This window comes from Camelina sativa, chromosome 5 (genome assembly GCF_030686135.1).
Source record: "Camelina sativa cultivar CO46 ecotype springtype chromosome 5, ASM3068613v1".
Taxonomy (NCBI): domain Eukaryota; kingdom Viridiplantae; phylum Streptophyta; class Magnoliopsida; order Brassicales; family Brassicaceae; genus Camelina; species Camelina sativa.
Genome location: NC_141884.1, coordinates 14,248,491 through 14,264,829, shown reverse-complemented (window position 1 = coordinate 14,264,829; position 16,339 = coordinate 14,248,491). Strand labels below are relative to the sequence as shown.

The 16,339-nt window shown below is 37.2% G+C and overlaps 1 non-coding gene and 2 pseudogenes across 2 annotated transcripts; 1 reads left to right on the top strand and 2 right to left on the bottom strand.

The window, feature by feature from the left end:
- The first annotated feature begins 526 nt into the window (after positions 1-526).
- On the top strand, positions 527-633 carry LOC147943743 (small nucleolar RNA R71). The gene has a single exon (XR_015558603.1). It is a non-coding gene; the product is annotated as a small nucleolar RNA R71 (small nucleolar RNA).
- Positions 634-3,500: 2,867 nt separating this feature from the next.
- LOC104789246 (uncharacterized) lies at positions 3,501-7,965 on the bottom strand (annotated as a pseudogene).
- Positions 4,430-7,332, bottom strand: LOC147943742 (uncharacterized; annotated as a pseudogene). The gene has a single exon (XR_015558258.1). The product of XR_015558258.1 is annotated as an uncharacterized LOC147943742 (transcript).
- Positions 7,966-16,339: the final 8,374 nt, after the last annotated feature.

Sequence of the window (16,339 nt, the reverse complement as noted above, 5' to 3'; positions counted from 1 at the left end):
GGGACACAACTGAGGCTGGAACACTTGATGTTGTTGTTTGGGGATGTAGTTTTGTTGCTGTTGAGGCTGTTGAGGTGGATAGACTTGGTCTTGAGGATTGGCCATATTGGTACTCCTATAAGAGAGATTGTTGTTCTTGAAACCTCCTTGGTTGTAGCCTTTGAATCCTCCCTGGTTTTGTATGTAGCACAACTCAGCAAATTCAGTCTCCCCCTCTTGAGCTGGAACCTCTTCTTCACCAATGAAGTGAATAGACTTTTGTTAGCTAAGAAGGATCTTGTCAAGCTTCTCATTGACCATCTTCAAGTCCTTCTTGTACTTGTCCTCTTGATCAGTTGAGGAACTCCTTATGGTTCTGTCATAGTCCTCATTATAGTTGCCATCTGACTGAGCAAGATTCTCAACTAATTCCCAGCCTTCTTCCACATTCTTGTTGAGGAAGTTGCCATTAGAAGCTGTGTCAAGCAACATCCTTATCTTGGGAAGTACTCCTCTATACAATGTACTCAAGAGTGACTCATTACTGAAGCCATGATGAGGACATTGAGTCTGAAATCCTTTGAACCTCTCCCATGCTTCACAAAAGCTTTCATTGTTTCTTTGAGCAAACCCAGAAATCTCATTCCTCAACCTAGCAGTCCTTGCATTGGAGAAGAATTTGGCTAAGAAAGCCTTCTTGCAAGCATCCCATGTGGTTATTGCTCCAGTAGGAAGAGTCTTCTCCCAAAGGTGTGCATTATCTCCAAGTTAGAATGGGAAGAGCCTCAACTTGAATCCATCTTCACTCACTCCATTGATCTTTGTAAGACCACAAATTCTGTCAAACTCATCAAGGTGATCTAGTGGATCCTCCATTGGCAACCCATGGAACTTGTTAGCTTGAATCATGGAGATCAATCCACTCTTGATCTCAAAGTTGTTGTTTGGCACTGTTGGAGGCACAATTCCAGCCCTTTGGTTGTGGGTGTTGGGTGCATCTCCAGCACCAATGTGCCTAGGTCTCTGCTCATGGTTAGCTTGTTGCTCCATGATCACTGAATTCTCTTGCTGAACTTGAACTACCCTTCTTCTCTGATTTCCCAAACCCTTTGGCTTCCTATGTATGTTGTCAATAGGCCTTTGAAGATTATCTTTCCCCTTAGACCTTGTGTGCATCAACAAACGCGAGTACAGACTCGAACATGTTCACAATTGAGCTCAGGCTCGTCTGGGGGGTCAAGTCGACTGGGAAGTGGTGTCCAAATGTACACGGCTTCTGGCTCGATCAAGTGCTCGATCACTGCTCGGTTGAGTGGTGGTCGAGTGACTGGTCGAGTGGTACCTGAAATGGAACTTCAACCCAACAACAGAAGATTCAAGTGTATAAACGAACTTAATCTTAGACTAGTATGGATCCTAAATGTCACAAAAACACACTCAAATGGGCAACGGCGCCAAATTGAAACAAGTATTTTTATAGTGGTGGTGAATGATGATGAATGTATAGTGGTAAGTATAGTGGTAAGTATTCCCGCCTGTCACGCGGGTGACCCGAGTTCGATCCCCGGCAACGGCGCCAAATTGAAACAAGTGGTTTCTTTTTTGTGGTGAATGATGATGAATATATGCAATGGTGAGATATGAATGGAATGATGGATGGGTGTTTCAATTCCCCTTATGCTATTGCAGTATAAGAGGTATCAATCCTAAATGAGTGTTTGTGAACAATTAAGATATGCATATGAACCTAAGTTAAGACAAATGTGAAGATTGTTTGTCACTAACAATCCTAAGATGGAAATGTAAAATGCAGAAAATAAACTACAAGAACTAAGAACTAGATGCAAATGAAACTGAATGATTGTAACAGTAATGAAGCAAGAACAGAAGTAGGAACTACTACTAATGAACTAATGCAAGACAGGTAATGAACTGAAAACTAAATGAATGCAACTAAAATGAAACAGGAATGAAACAGGACAATCACAAATCATAAACAAGAATTCTGGGGATGAACTCGAGCAAGCACTCGACCGAGTGTAGGTCGAGTATAGGGTCGAGCTAGAATAATCCGGAAAACAGAGCAATGCTAGAAAAACAGAACAACACAAGAACGAATCAAACAACAAGCAAGCAACAGGATTAAGACTAAAATATCAATAAACAAAGAAGGCCTTGAGGAGGGATTCATGGGCTAGACTAATGAATGAGGCTATCAAACTTTGGCCAACAAATCTCAAGCAAAGCTTTTAGCTAATCTCTAGACACATTAATCTAAGACAAGCTTCTTCCACTCTCACGGCAAGAATCAATCAAACCTATGCATCTCTAGACTTGTTCTCACAAAGTAAAGAATCTACACAAGCAGGCATTAAGCAATATGTCTCATACCAAGAAAAACCTCTAATCTCTTAGCAAGCAAGATGGTAAGCTCTAGATCTAGCCTTATCTATGCCTCTTAAACATTGGTGTGATGCTAAGAAGCTTAAGATCAGATCCTACCCTCTCAGATATAGGATCAGCATTAAGAACATCTACCCTAGAAGAGATCTACAACAATCAAGCTTAACCAAAGCAAACAAACCTCAAACAAAGCCTAGCCTAACCCATCCTCAAGATCCTAAGGAAACTACTCACAACAATATATGATGAACAAAGTCAAAAACCCAGAAAATATTGAAACTTGCATTATCAGAAAGATGAAACAAAGATCTTCAATATTAATGAAAGGGTCAAACTCAAATTCTCAATATTAAGAAAGTTATGAAACCAACAATATTGAGGAATTTAGTCTTTTTCAAGTACAAAATCTAAGAAAAATAAAAGTGCAAAAGGAATAATTCCCAAAAAGGGTAAAACTAGGTTTTGAGAATATCTAAAAAGTTGGACTCTTTTGGTGGCTGCAGGTACAAGGCTTTATATAGAAGAGGAGGTGGAAGCCCTAAAAATACAAAAAGTCAAAGTAGTCAACGGCTCAGTCAACTTGACCAGTGCTCGGTCGAGTGGCTTGGTCGAGCTGGCTTCTCTCGTGCAATCTCCACTTGGTCGAGTCCTCCTCAGCACACGGTCGAGTGTCTGGTCGAGTGTGCGATCGAGTTGGACTCTGGACCTTGGTTCTTCAGCCTTAACTCCCTTGTTTCCTCTTCATGATTGCTTCACATCTCTTCTCCATTGCTTCCATGTTCCTTAAGCTCCAAAATCACTTGTTTATGCATGAAAAGATGCAAATGCAATGCAACTAAACTCTAATGCATGATTGGTCCTAAAGCTACACAATAATGGCCTAAATGGATAGCAAAAGATACAAAAGATGTGAATAAACTAAGGGAAAACAAGGTAAAATATAAGAACATCATAGACAAACAATTTCAAAATAACAAAGAAGAAAGATTCAATGTTCATAATTGCTAAAATAGACCAAAGAAACACATTTATTATAATTTCATACCAAACATAGAACATGATACCAATTAGTAATTGGCAATTACTAGAAGTCTATAAATGATGATTTTTGAAATTTGCTAGTCCCTATTTATATCGAACGGCGGCAGATTAATAATATCTTCTCTAGCAGTTGTTTCATTAGGAGGTGGCTCTTGTCGAACTTCATTGTTGGTCATGTAAAATTCTGAGTTGTTAATGTTGTTTCCGTCATCTTGTCTTTCCAGCTCACGACTCATGAAATCAAATTGTTGATTCATAGCCATTATTGCATTATTTGTCATGTTACAATGTTGTAATGGTTGAGAGGTAGACCCAACCAAACCATGAAAAGTCATCACTTGGGGATTAACGGGCTCCATCTCGAAACTAGCGTTTCCATTGCTACCACTTCCTTGGTATGGACAATAACTTATAAAGTTTGGATTTTCGTTCCGCATATGTTGGTAAATTACATGCTCAAGTGGTTTAGGGTCGAGAGCCCATCGATCTATTAAGTAATAACTTTTGTTCTCCCTGAAGGTATCAATGTTAAATATTCTCGGTTCTTCCGACAAAAGCATCATCTGTGGTGATCGTCAACTGCTCGGCTTGCACCTCAAATGGAATAACTGGTGGATCGCGAAGAGGAGAAAACTCCATGGAATTTAGATTCTTCCTATGTAGTATGATTTTATCTTTTGAGAAAGATAGTAATGCATGTATCTCACTTAAGTTAAGATCATCAATTCCACGACCATTTTGTAAATGCATCATTAACTTATCAACGACATGCTCCTTATTCTTTTCATTACTCTTCATTAGTTGTTCATGAACAGTTTTTGTCTTCTCCTCCAGAATTGATTTGACACCCGTCTCTTTTTGCTTTTGCACGAACTTTGGTAAGGCAAAGAAATCGTCTAAGATGCCACAAGTCATCTCAACTGATGGCCACACCATCGGGACAGCTTCATTAGGACTAAAAATGATTAGACAAGCCCTAATTGTAAAAACGAAAATGCAGCCAATATAGAAAAGAACTTCTTTTCTTACTAAGAATCACTTAAACAATCTTACAAGATATGTTTAATCAGATTTACACACAGTCAACACGACTTGCCACTGACCAATTCTTAATCTAACCAAAATCCCTAAGAACCCTAAAAGCTTTCACGCTTAGTTCTCTAAAATTCTTCTTGAACGGCCAAACAACATGTTTGTCCAATAATATAATATATAGGAAACCTCCTATGACCTACTTTCCTATTAAAGGATAAGTCCAAATCTTCTTAATAGATATGATAATATCGTGTCCTCTAATTACCAAGCCTTCAAAAGTATTACCACGTCATCCAATATCTGTGACTCCTCCAAGACGCGTAAACATATTCCAGAGTCCTACAACACAGCCTTGTAGCACCAGAACGTCTTCATGCTTTCATTCTCCCCCTTTTTATCTGAATGTGACAACTCAAGCTCCAGATGTGAATAGTACTAGAATCTTTCAAAACCATAAGCCTCAGCTACATTCAGCTATGACATCACCATCATCACCAATATCACCATCTCATCATACTCCCCCAACGTGAGTGCACATTCATATAAAAACAAGGATGAAGACATATATGCAGGGGGACACAACAAGCTTCCTATCATGCCTTGTACCAAAAATAATCTTCAAGAGCTTTTATAATGTTCTTAGGTTCAACCTGTGAAACAAAACAATGTTGCAGCACTCCTTGAGAATTCAGCTGAACATGACGAACGGTTTGCTCAACAAATGCAACTGCAGCAGACTGATTCTTATGACCTTGCAACTGTTTAGATATAGCTAAGACTCCTGATGATTCATCATTCCAATCATTACTATTTGATCTAGTTGATTCAGTTGTGACTTTTTCTTGTACAGGTGGTTCTGCAACATGCTTCTGTAGAACCTGAGATTCAACCCCAACATCATCTTCAATGACTATCTTCGAGAGATTGCAACATAGGTTGATTTCCTCAGTTTCCTGGATTACTTGATTATATTGTCTTTCATTATGTTCAGAAACCTTACTGTACAGATCCTTTTTAGCAACCCAGACTTTGCAAAAGTGAGATGGATCGATAAAGCACTTCCTAGCCATCCAAAGCTCCTTGATCTTGTTCTTAAACTTGTAACACAAAGATCTGACATGACCACTTTTACCACAATGAAAGCATTCATAACCCCTTCGTCCTCGCTTGGATTTAGTCCAACCTTTTCGCTCACACGAAGATATATGTTGATGTCGTGTGTTCCTGGTTGGTGCTACAGGGGCTTCCTGTTGAACCACTTTTCCCAGAATACTTGTCTCAGCTTCATGATTTACATTGCTTTTAACAAAGTTTACTGATTCATCACGAGACAACAGCTCAACAGTCTCCTTTTTGTGATAACCCAGACCTTGATGCTGAGATCCTACAATTCCCATAGATAGTATCTCATCAAGCTTCTTGCCACCATTATTCAACATCCTAATCTTCTTGTGATTCTCATTCAGCTCTCTTTCTAGGCTTGTTGCTTTTTCTTTTTCTAAACCATACATCTCCTGTAAGTTCTTCAATTTCCTCTCAAACAGCTCCTTTTCATTAGGAGGAAGTTCATCACCGATTAAAAATTTAGGCTTCCTTTCTTCCAGCATGTTAACTTGGGCTTCTAGTTTCAGCTTTTCCTTGATAAGTAACAGCTTTTCATTACACAGCTGAACCCAATTGTCATACAAAACACAGTAGCTTTCTTTTGTAATTGATTCTTCCTCATCATCATCGGAACTTTCATCAGCTATATCATCACTTTTAGCACTGTATGCAAAAAGATTCAACATTCCTCCTTCTTCTTCTTCCTCATCACTCTCTGATTCTGAATCACTAAAGCTAACATATGCTTTATTATTTCCTTTCACCATGTTTGGACATTCAAATTTTAAATGTCCAATCCCTTTACATTCAAAGCACTTCATCTCTTTGCGCTTAACCATTGGACACTCAAGTTTGTAATGACCAAGAACCACTACATTCAAGACATTGAATCTCTTTTCTCTGATCAGATTTTTCTTTCTCAGATATATTTTGCCTAGAACAAGACCTCTCTGTAGCACTTTGATTCCAGTGAGCTAACCCTCGTTCATGTCCTTTTTCAACACGTTTGAGGGCTTTTCCAAAGTTTCTTGCCATCAAGGACATGTTATCTTTTATCCCTTGCAACTGATCACTCCTATCATCTGCCTTGAATGCAATTCCTTTATCATGAATTCTCAGTTCTTCAGCAACTTCCATCTCCTCTGATTTTAACATACCAATGAGATCCTCAAACTTCAAGGTGTCTATGTTGCCAGATACCCTCATAACTGCTTTACGAGCTGCATACTTAGATGGTAGACATCTAATTAATTTCTTAACCAGCTTGGTATTCTTATAAATCTTACCAAGATTCTTTGCTTCATTAGCAATAGCACTCAATTTTGCACTAAATTGTGAAATTGACTCTTCTGGATCCATCCTTAAGACTTCAAATTGAGATGGAAGTTGGTCTAATCTTGTTCTTTTGACACTTGAGTTTCCTTCATGAGTCTTCTGCAGAATGTCCCAAGCTTCTTTAGCTGATTCACAACCTTGAACAAGCTTAAACTCATCATCATCAATAGCTCCAAAGATAGCATTAAGAGCCCTAGCATTGTATTTAGACAAGTTCTTTTCTTCTACCGTCCATCGTGCCTTAGGTTTAGTGATCTTGTAACCAGCTTCGGTTTTCTCATAGGGAGGTTCCCATCCTTCTTCCACAGCCGTCCAAGCATCCTCACCTAGATTTCGGATCAGCTGAACCATGCGCACTTTCCATCGACCATAGCCTTGTTGATCCAAGATCACACCCCTTTGAAGCATCATCAACTCATTACCCGACTGCATCATTATCCCAAGATCTCAACCTGTAGCGAGTATAGAGCTCTCGTCGGTTGACTGCTCTGATACTAATTGTAAAAACGAAGATGTAGCCAATATAGAAAAGAACTTCTTTTCTTATTAAGAATCACTTAAACAATCTTACAAGATATGTTTAATCAGATTTACACACAGTCAACACGACTTGCCACTGACCAATTCTTAATCTAACCAAAATCCCTAAGAACCCTAAAAGCTTTCACGCTTAGTTCTCTAAAATTCTTCTTGAACGGCCAAACAACATGTTTGTCCAATAATATAATATATAGGAAACCTCCTATGACCTACTTTCCTATTAAAGGATAAGTCCAAATCTTCTTAATAGATATGATAATATCTTGTCCTCTAATTACCAAGCCTTCAAAAGTATTGCCACGTCATCCAATATCCGTGACTCCTCCAAGACGCGTAAACATATTACAGAGTCCTACAACACAGCCTTGTAGCACCAGAACGTCTTCATGCTTTCACTAATATCACACAATATGGCTAGCTCTTTCACCTTTTTGAGTAAACCTTCTCTCCTTTGTTTTAAACTTTTTGCTCTTACCTTGTCATTCTCTATCCATGCAAGTTTTACCTTTGCCATGGTTACTATTTGATTTCAATCTCACTCTTTTAAAATATGGTTGTTATTGGATATGTGATGAGAAACCGCGGGAACTCATTTAAATAGAGTTGAGATCAAGCGATAAAATTTTGGAAACTGATACCTGTCAAAGGTGGATGATTCTTAAATATGTAAAATTAATTACTATTTAATGAATTCAATCAAAAATTTGTTTCTAATTAGTAAATATAACTTTCTTAAGAATTGAATTCAAATCTAAATTAAAATTTTACCAAACTATATTTGATTTGATTTGGTTTTACATTAAGTCATTAACTATTCGCTTAAACCAAATTAGTAGACCAAGACTAAAACTCGATTTAAAACACCAACATGTTTTGCATCATATTATTGCTTGAATTATTTTGGAAACTAAATGTTGACTAGACATTTCTTTCTATAAAAGCATTAAATAAGATTTTTCATAAAAAAAAAAACAGAATAAAAATAAGAATAAAAACAAAGTATTTTACCTTATTTGTATAAAATTTTAACTATTAAATTATTTATTTGTAAATAATGTTAAGATGTTTTCTTATCAAATGTTCTATTAAGATTATAAAATGACATTTATTTTCTATGAAAGTCTAAAACATTTATTTAATTTATACGTAATAATATATTGGGTAAATGACGAGAAAACCCACTTTATCTAAACAATTTGTATTGAAACCAACTTTGAGAAGATGATGTACTTGAATTACTCAAATGTTATCCAAAAGTTGGATTATTACTTGTATCTATAAATCTTCTAAATATTACTCAAATGTTTAGTACTCTGGGTGTAATTACAATTTACCCATTGGGTTTAGTTTTTCGATATTGAGTTAAAAAAAAAAATACACATCAGCAAATTAAAATACACATCTGATATGATTTAACACGTCACTAAGCAGTTTGTTTTTAGATCGACAGTTGTTTTTTTCTTGTTTATATCAAAGAGAGGGAAAGTGAATAGTTTTAACTGTTCACAAACCATGAAATTAAAAAAAAAAATTGAAACTCTCGTCGTCTCTCGTTGCCGGCACTACTCTGTCATTGTCCACTCTCTTGCCGTCAATCTCTCGCCGTCTTTGCTCGCTCTCTCTCTCTTCGTCGTCGCTCTCTTTCTCTTCGTCGTCGCTCTCTCTCTCTCTTCGTCGTCGCTCTCTCTCTCTTTGTCATTGCTTTCTCTCTCTCTTCATCTTGTTCGTCTTTGTTTAAACGTTGCGTTATGTGTCGAGTGTTTAGTTTCGAGTTTTCCGGCTGAATGTGGGTTTAATCGATGATTTACGGCTGATTGTCGCCGTCGTTAATGACGGCTGATTTGTTAGATCTATTCGATTCGATGGCTGATTTACTTTTTGTTTTATGTTGCGGCTCAGTTATTTTAGGGTTTACGGCTGATTTGTTAGATCTATTCGATTCGATGACTGATTTACTGTTTGTTTTATTTTGCGGCTGAGTTACGGCTGAGTTTTGTATTGGTGACTGAGATATTTTGTTCTTTAGATCTGAGTTATGTATTTGTAGCTGAGTTATGTTATGCTTTGTATATGAGTTTGTTTTATGTTATGGCTGATTTATTTTATGATATACTTATGAAGAATATTATTTATCAGATGTCGATGGTTATTATTTCTGAAGAACAAGAAAGGGATTACCCCCCAAGACTATATGCTGAAGGAAACTCTAATCTAGAGTTTAAAGATATTAATACCAATTTTAGGATGGGAGAATTCACTGTGATCAGGGAATCAATAGGACAGGATGCGTGGGATGAAACGAAGAAAATACCTATTGGAATAATCTCTAAGCAATTTGATAACCAATTCGTCTGGTCTGGTAAGATAGTACATTTCCTACTATGTAACCAGTTAAGGGTATATAAGAAGGAGCTTTGGTTTGTCGTCGGCGGTCAACCTATCAGGTTTGGGTTGAATGAATTTGCTCATGTGACGGGGTTAAACATAGACCCAATGCCTACTGAACGGTTTGAACTTGAAGAGGAACACAAAGAGTTCTTCAGACTTTTGAGAGTGCCTGGTGGGGAAGGTCCATCATTAAATGAACTCAGGGAAGCATTAAAAATGTGCCGGCAATGGGTTAACCTTGATCATCGTAAATGGTTGGGGCTGTTGCTTCTTCAACACATTGGACTTTATGGTTTGCATCATAACTGTAGAATTCTATATGAAAGTGCCAAAAGAGTTTTTGATGATGAAGCAATGAAGACGTATCCGTGGGGTCGGTCAGCATTTGGATCCCTTGTTGATGGCATAAAGTTGTTGAGGCCTACGGGGAAATCGTACACCCTTAGTGGGTTTACACCCGTGTTACAGGCTTGGGCGTATGAGTTCATCATATGCTTTGGAGAACGGGGAATGCATCAGCTGAAGATGGTGCCATACCGTTGCTTCAATGGGGTGGAAACCGTACACGATCATCGTTGGAAACCGTAATTGCTGAAGAGATCAAAGCGCTTGGTGAGGTAAGGTTTTGATTGTGTTATGATAGACTGATAGTTATTGGCTGAGTTATTGTTTAAATGATGGCTGAGATATGGTTTATTAGTGGTTGAGTGATTGTTTAATAATGACTGAGTTATGGTTTAGGATAGTAATTGCTGAGTTATGGTTTAGTGAAGGCTGAGTTGTGTTTCAATTATGGCTGAGTTATGTTCTAAGATGGCTGAGTTATGGTTTAGTCATGGCTGAGTTATGGTTTAGTGTTGGCTGAGTTAAACTTACTGATGGGTTTCATAATCTCTTATGTTAAAGCTGCGTGTGATTAAAATGGTTATGAAGGAAAATGGCTGCGAGCTATTTCATTCGTGGCCCGAACAAGAAGACGACCCTGCAATTGATTGCCTGATCGAAGACATACATATGGATACGTTTGTTAAAGGCTTTTGGGATGTTAAGGGGAGTGATAAGAAGAAAAATAAAAAGAAAGCTGTAGCAGTTGTTGATTCTGAATCTCCTCCCGCAAAGAAGCGGAAAGTCCAGAAGATGGAAGTTTCCAATATTCAGGGTTGTGAAACTAGTGAAGGAGCTGCACATGAGAGGAAGAAGAAAGGAAAAAAGGTAAGTGAGGAGGAAGATGCTGGGGAAGATGTGTTGGTTAGAACTATCTTCGAATTGATCTCTAAGTTAAACTCAAGGTTTGACACCGTTGATACAAACATTGCAAATGTATCGACGAATCTGGAGAAGAAGATTGAAGATAAAATAGAGAAGAAGATGGATGAAAGGATTGGTACAAGGGTTTTCGGCTTTGAAACCAGGCTTGGATCTTTTGAGACAGACTTCAAACAGATGAAAGAACACGTGCTTTCAATGGGTTTAGGGCAAACTGGTCAAAACACGACTGACCAACAGGAACTACGGACATCAAAAATTCCACCAGCAGTTCCAGGAAAAATGCCAGAAAACTACTCTAACAACAATCCTCCGGTAATGTCTGATTTATCTTTAATTTATGGCTGAATTTTCAGAATGTTTAGGCTGAGTTATCATAATTTTAATTGTCTTCGCTATGATATACAGAAAAAGAAATCTGTTGATGGCAGTGGTTTGGATGGGATCAGTAAGAATCTGATGGATACATTTGATAATCCTAATGATTTCCTTCAGAAGTCTCCAGCTGCTAATAAGTCTCCAGCTGCTAAGAAACCAGTTGATACGAAAACACGGCCTTCCACGAGGAGAAATGCCAAAGAGTTAGAGGCGGCAGAGAAGGCCAAAGAGTTAGAGGCAGCAGAGAAAGCCAAAGAGTTAAAGGCGGCAGAGAAGGTCAAAGAAGTAGCTGCGGCAAAGAAGGCCAAAGAAGTAGCTGCGTCAAAGAAGCCCAAAGAAGTAGCTGCGGCAAAGAAGGCCAAAGAATTAGCTGCGGCAAAGAAGGCCAACGATGTAGCTGCGGTTGGAGACATTCAAGAAAAGAAAAGAGGTAGAGGTAGACCGCCTAAAAATCCTACTGCTGTTAAGCCGTTGAAATTTGTACTACCTGGAGGTTTGAATAAGGGAGAAGCTGGTGCAGAAGCTGGTGCATAAGCTGGTGCAGAAGCTGATGATATTTGTGATATTACAGACCAGTTTATTGCTGAAGCCAACTCACTTGAACCTGAATCTGACGATGATGAGGAAAAGATTAAACTTGATAGAATTAAAGCTTTAAGGCTGGAGAGTGTTAAGCTGTCAGCGGATGGGAGTGCATTGAATACATAACAAGCTCATCCAAGCAGGATTTTTCCTTATATTGGAGAAAACGGACTGACGTGCATGAGGAAGAACTGTTCACCTGGACCTGGAATATATGATCCTCTGACACCTGCTGATCCGGTCAAGTTGCAGAAACTTTTAGAGTTCCTAAAGAGAGCCGAGTATGACCCTCTAGACCCTTTTTCTTAACAAGTTAATAACAGCTTGTTAACATTATATTAACTTGTGTTTATTTGTTTGTTAGGAATATTCCGTTAGGCAAATGCAAAATCGAAATTGAATTCTATAAGGAGCTAATCACCGAACGAAAGGACTGGCCAGTGAGGCCAGAAGATAATGGTACCTATGGGTGGCTTACTGATGAAGTAAGTTTATCTTAATGTCCTAGTTATTGTTGTCGTTGTCTGACTTATATTACATTATGGCTGCGTTGTTGTTTACTACTCAGTTTTCTGTTGTACAGCACATGGGCGCGTTTATGAGACTCCTTATGGGTAGGTACAAACGAGATCCCTTCCCATTCCACAATAAACACATTGCGTTTATAGACCCGTGGTTCACCAGTATAATGGTTCGTGATCATCATCAGTTCCAGATTAAACCCAAGCTGTTTAAATTAACTGTTAATAGTTATGAAGATTTAGTTAAAGGTTTGTTAACTTCAGATAAACCGACCAATTTGAAGTGGATTGAAGATGTGGATCACCTGTATATTGCTCCACAAACTGGAGGCGATCACTGGGTTGCGCTGCACGTGGATTTGCTTAGGGCGCATATTGATTGCTATGATAGCATCGTGGGACAAGTAACCGAAGACAGTATTAAAATACTGAATGCTTGTAGGGCGTTTACGCGGATGATTCCAGCAATGATGAACGAGAACGTTCCTCACGAAATTCGTACACCTACTTTCAAACAGTTTACCTTCAGGAGGAGGGCAGACTCCAAGGTCTCGCAAAACGTACAGGTTGGTGACTGTGGCGTGTACGCTTTAAAGTTTATAGAATGTCTAGCGCTTGGTGTGTCTTTCGATGGAATTTGTGATCAAAATATCCAGGCTATACGTGTTAAAATGGCAGCAGAAATCTACAATGAGTCACCTGATTTTATGAATCAGTTCACATAAAAAACATTTGTATTTCTTTTGGTAGGACTTGTACTTAAATATGTAAAAAAACATTTGGATTTCTTTTGGTAGGAATTGTACTTGAATATTAAAAAAAATTTGGATTTCTTTTGGTAGGAATTGTACATGGATAAGAAAGTCCTTTGTTTAGTATCTTTTCAATGTTACGACTGAGTTATGTACTTCACACGGCTGAGTTATAATTAAATATTAAATAAACATATATGTTATGGCTGAGTTATGTACTTCGAACGGCAGAGTTATCTACTTCCTACGGTTGAGTTATGGCTGAGTTATGTACTTGGTACGGCTTCGTAAAGTCTTTCGTGCCGTGCCTCAATATTACAAAAAGTGTTGTTGGGGAAACCCAAACAATAATTCCGTGCCTGCTCAGATCCACATGCGTAATAAAGTTATAAAGTTAGCTTTGTCACAATATATTATACAAAATAATTAAAAAATTGAACTCAAAATTGGAATAAAAAATCTAAAAATTTCGACAAAGTGACTAAGTGATGGCTGAGTTATTGACTTACACGGCTGACTTATGAAATATTTGTAAATTTACATTATTATAAATCAACATTTAAATGTCCAATTGAAATATGAATATTACAATTATTATAACCAATAAAAAGTAATAATTATAGAGAAATATTGATTTTTACACATTCTCACCAAGAATGTGTAAAACATACAACACATGATGTTTAGGGGTTAGGGTTTGAGATGTAGGGTTCAGATGAGTAACATTATTTTATTTTTGGTTTTGGTTCTAATGTGTTTTAATGTGTTTGCTTTAAGGTGGTAATATGAATATACTAATATTATTACCATTTGAATATTTTTTAAAAAAATCAAAACTTTTTTTGGTTATTTCCGGTTATGGGTCGGTTATATTAATATATAGCCATAAATAACCTAAAATATATTGTAATTAAGTAGATTAGCCTAATATAACCGAAAGTAAGCTGGATAAACATACCAATTCAAAAATACCAAATTGGAAAATTTATTTTATCGGTTCGGTTTAGTCGGTTATTTAGTCATTCTAATTTGAGGGTTGACTGAGTTATAATTAATCATGACTGAGTTATTAAAATAGATTGATAAAACACCACAACATAGAAAGTTCATATCAATTCCAAATAAAAAATAAAACAACGGAGCTTGACTAATCTCACAGATACTTGTTCAAGCTCTCAAACTTCTTCTCCAGCGCATCATATTTCTTTTCCAAATACAACATCATTTCTTCTTGAATCTCGATGAGCTTCTTGGCTGCATCCAAGTCCTGCTTCATCTCATTCTTCTCCTCCTGAATAACCCTAAACTCTTCGCGCACTGCATCAGTCCACCACTTCTTGAAACCGCAGCCTTGACCGGGATCCTTACAAATAGTACATAATCCATATTACACTAAAAAAAAGTCAGAAGCAGAACACAAAACTCAAAAATAAGAGTACAAAATCTTTACATCTGTGATGTCATACGGACAACTGAAATAACGTTCTCCTCTCATGGTAGGATCATTAGAAGTGGCAACGAAGCACCGCACCGCAATTACACCCGACTGGAACGCCCTTGTCACGCCTCCGGATTTCGCCATACCTCATTTTCATATTTATTTCATTACGATTCAGCTCCTACAGTTCCACAAACGCAATATTAAGATAATGCTTTGAGATTTCAGATAGTCCAGAGATCTACCTCAGCTAGTGCTTCAGAAGCAGTTTTATCATCAGCCCTGGAGTTGCCGCCGTAGATATCTCTATGTGCCATCATCTTGACTCGATCTCGATTACTGAAGCAATAAATCACAACAAATCCCATAATTTATACTAAAACAATATATCGAACAACATTGTTTCACAGTGATATACGTGAAGGCTGATTTGTGTTCTTTACACGACTGACTTAGGATAGTCAGTTAAATTAACAACTATGTTACGGCTGACTTATGCAATGGCCATAATAATGGTTTTACAGCTGAGTTATCCAACAGCCATATTAATTTATTATATACCCGCTCGGGAATGCAAAAAGTGTTGTTGGGGAGACGCAAACAATAATTATGTTTTTTGTTATCATCCATACGCGTAATAAATATATTTTAAACGATTTATTATTAAAAAGGAATTCAAAAATTTGAAGATTTTTTTTTAATTAAAAAATGGCTCAGTAATTTGACTAAGTAATGGTTGAGTTATTGACTTAAACGGCTGAGTTATGAGATATTTGTAAAATAAGATTATTATAACTCAAAATTAAATTTTAGAATGGAAAAATGAATATTACTATTATTATAACCAATAAAAATAATAATTATAGACAAAGAGTGATTTTTACACATTATGATCAAAATGTGTCAAACATACCAAAACATGACGTTTAAGGGTTAGGGTTAGGGTTAGGGTTTAGGGTTTGATATGTAGGGTTTAGATGAGTAACATTATTTGTTTTTAATATAACAGTTTGGTTTTGGATCTAATGTGTTTGGTTTAAGGTGGTAATATGGATATACTAATATGATTACCATTTGAATATTTGTTAAAAATTTTGAAATTAATTTTTGGTTATTTCCGGTTATGGGTCGGTTAGATGAATATATAACCATAAATAACCCAAAATATTTTGTAATTAAGTAGATTAGCCTAATATAACCGAAATAAGCCGAATATAACCGAAACTAAGCAAACATACCAATACAAAAATACTAAATTGGGAAAAATTATTTTTTCGGTTCGGTTCGGTTTAGTTGGTTATTTAGTCATTCTAATTTGAGGGTTGGCTGAGATATCGTTTATGACGGCTGAGTTATCTTTCCAGAATCGACAGTTTCTTTGTTTATTTCAATGAGAGGGAAAGTAAACAGTTAAAAACTGTTCACAAACTGTGAAAAAAAAACACTCTGTCCCTCTTGTCGGCGAAATCTTTCTCTCTCTCGACGAACCCTAATTCCGCCGGCGATAATCTGTCTTTCTCTACTCTCTCGCCGTCATCTCTCGCCGTTATCTCTCGCCGTCCTCGCTCGATATCCTC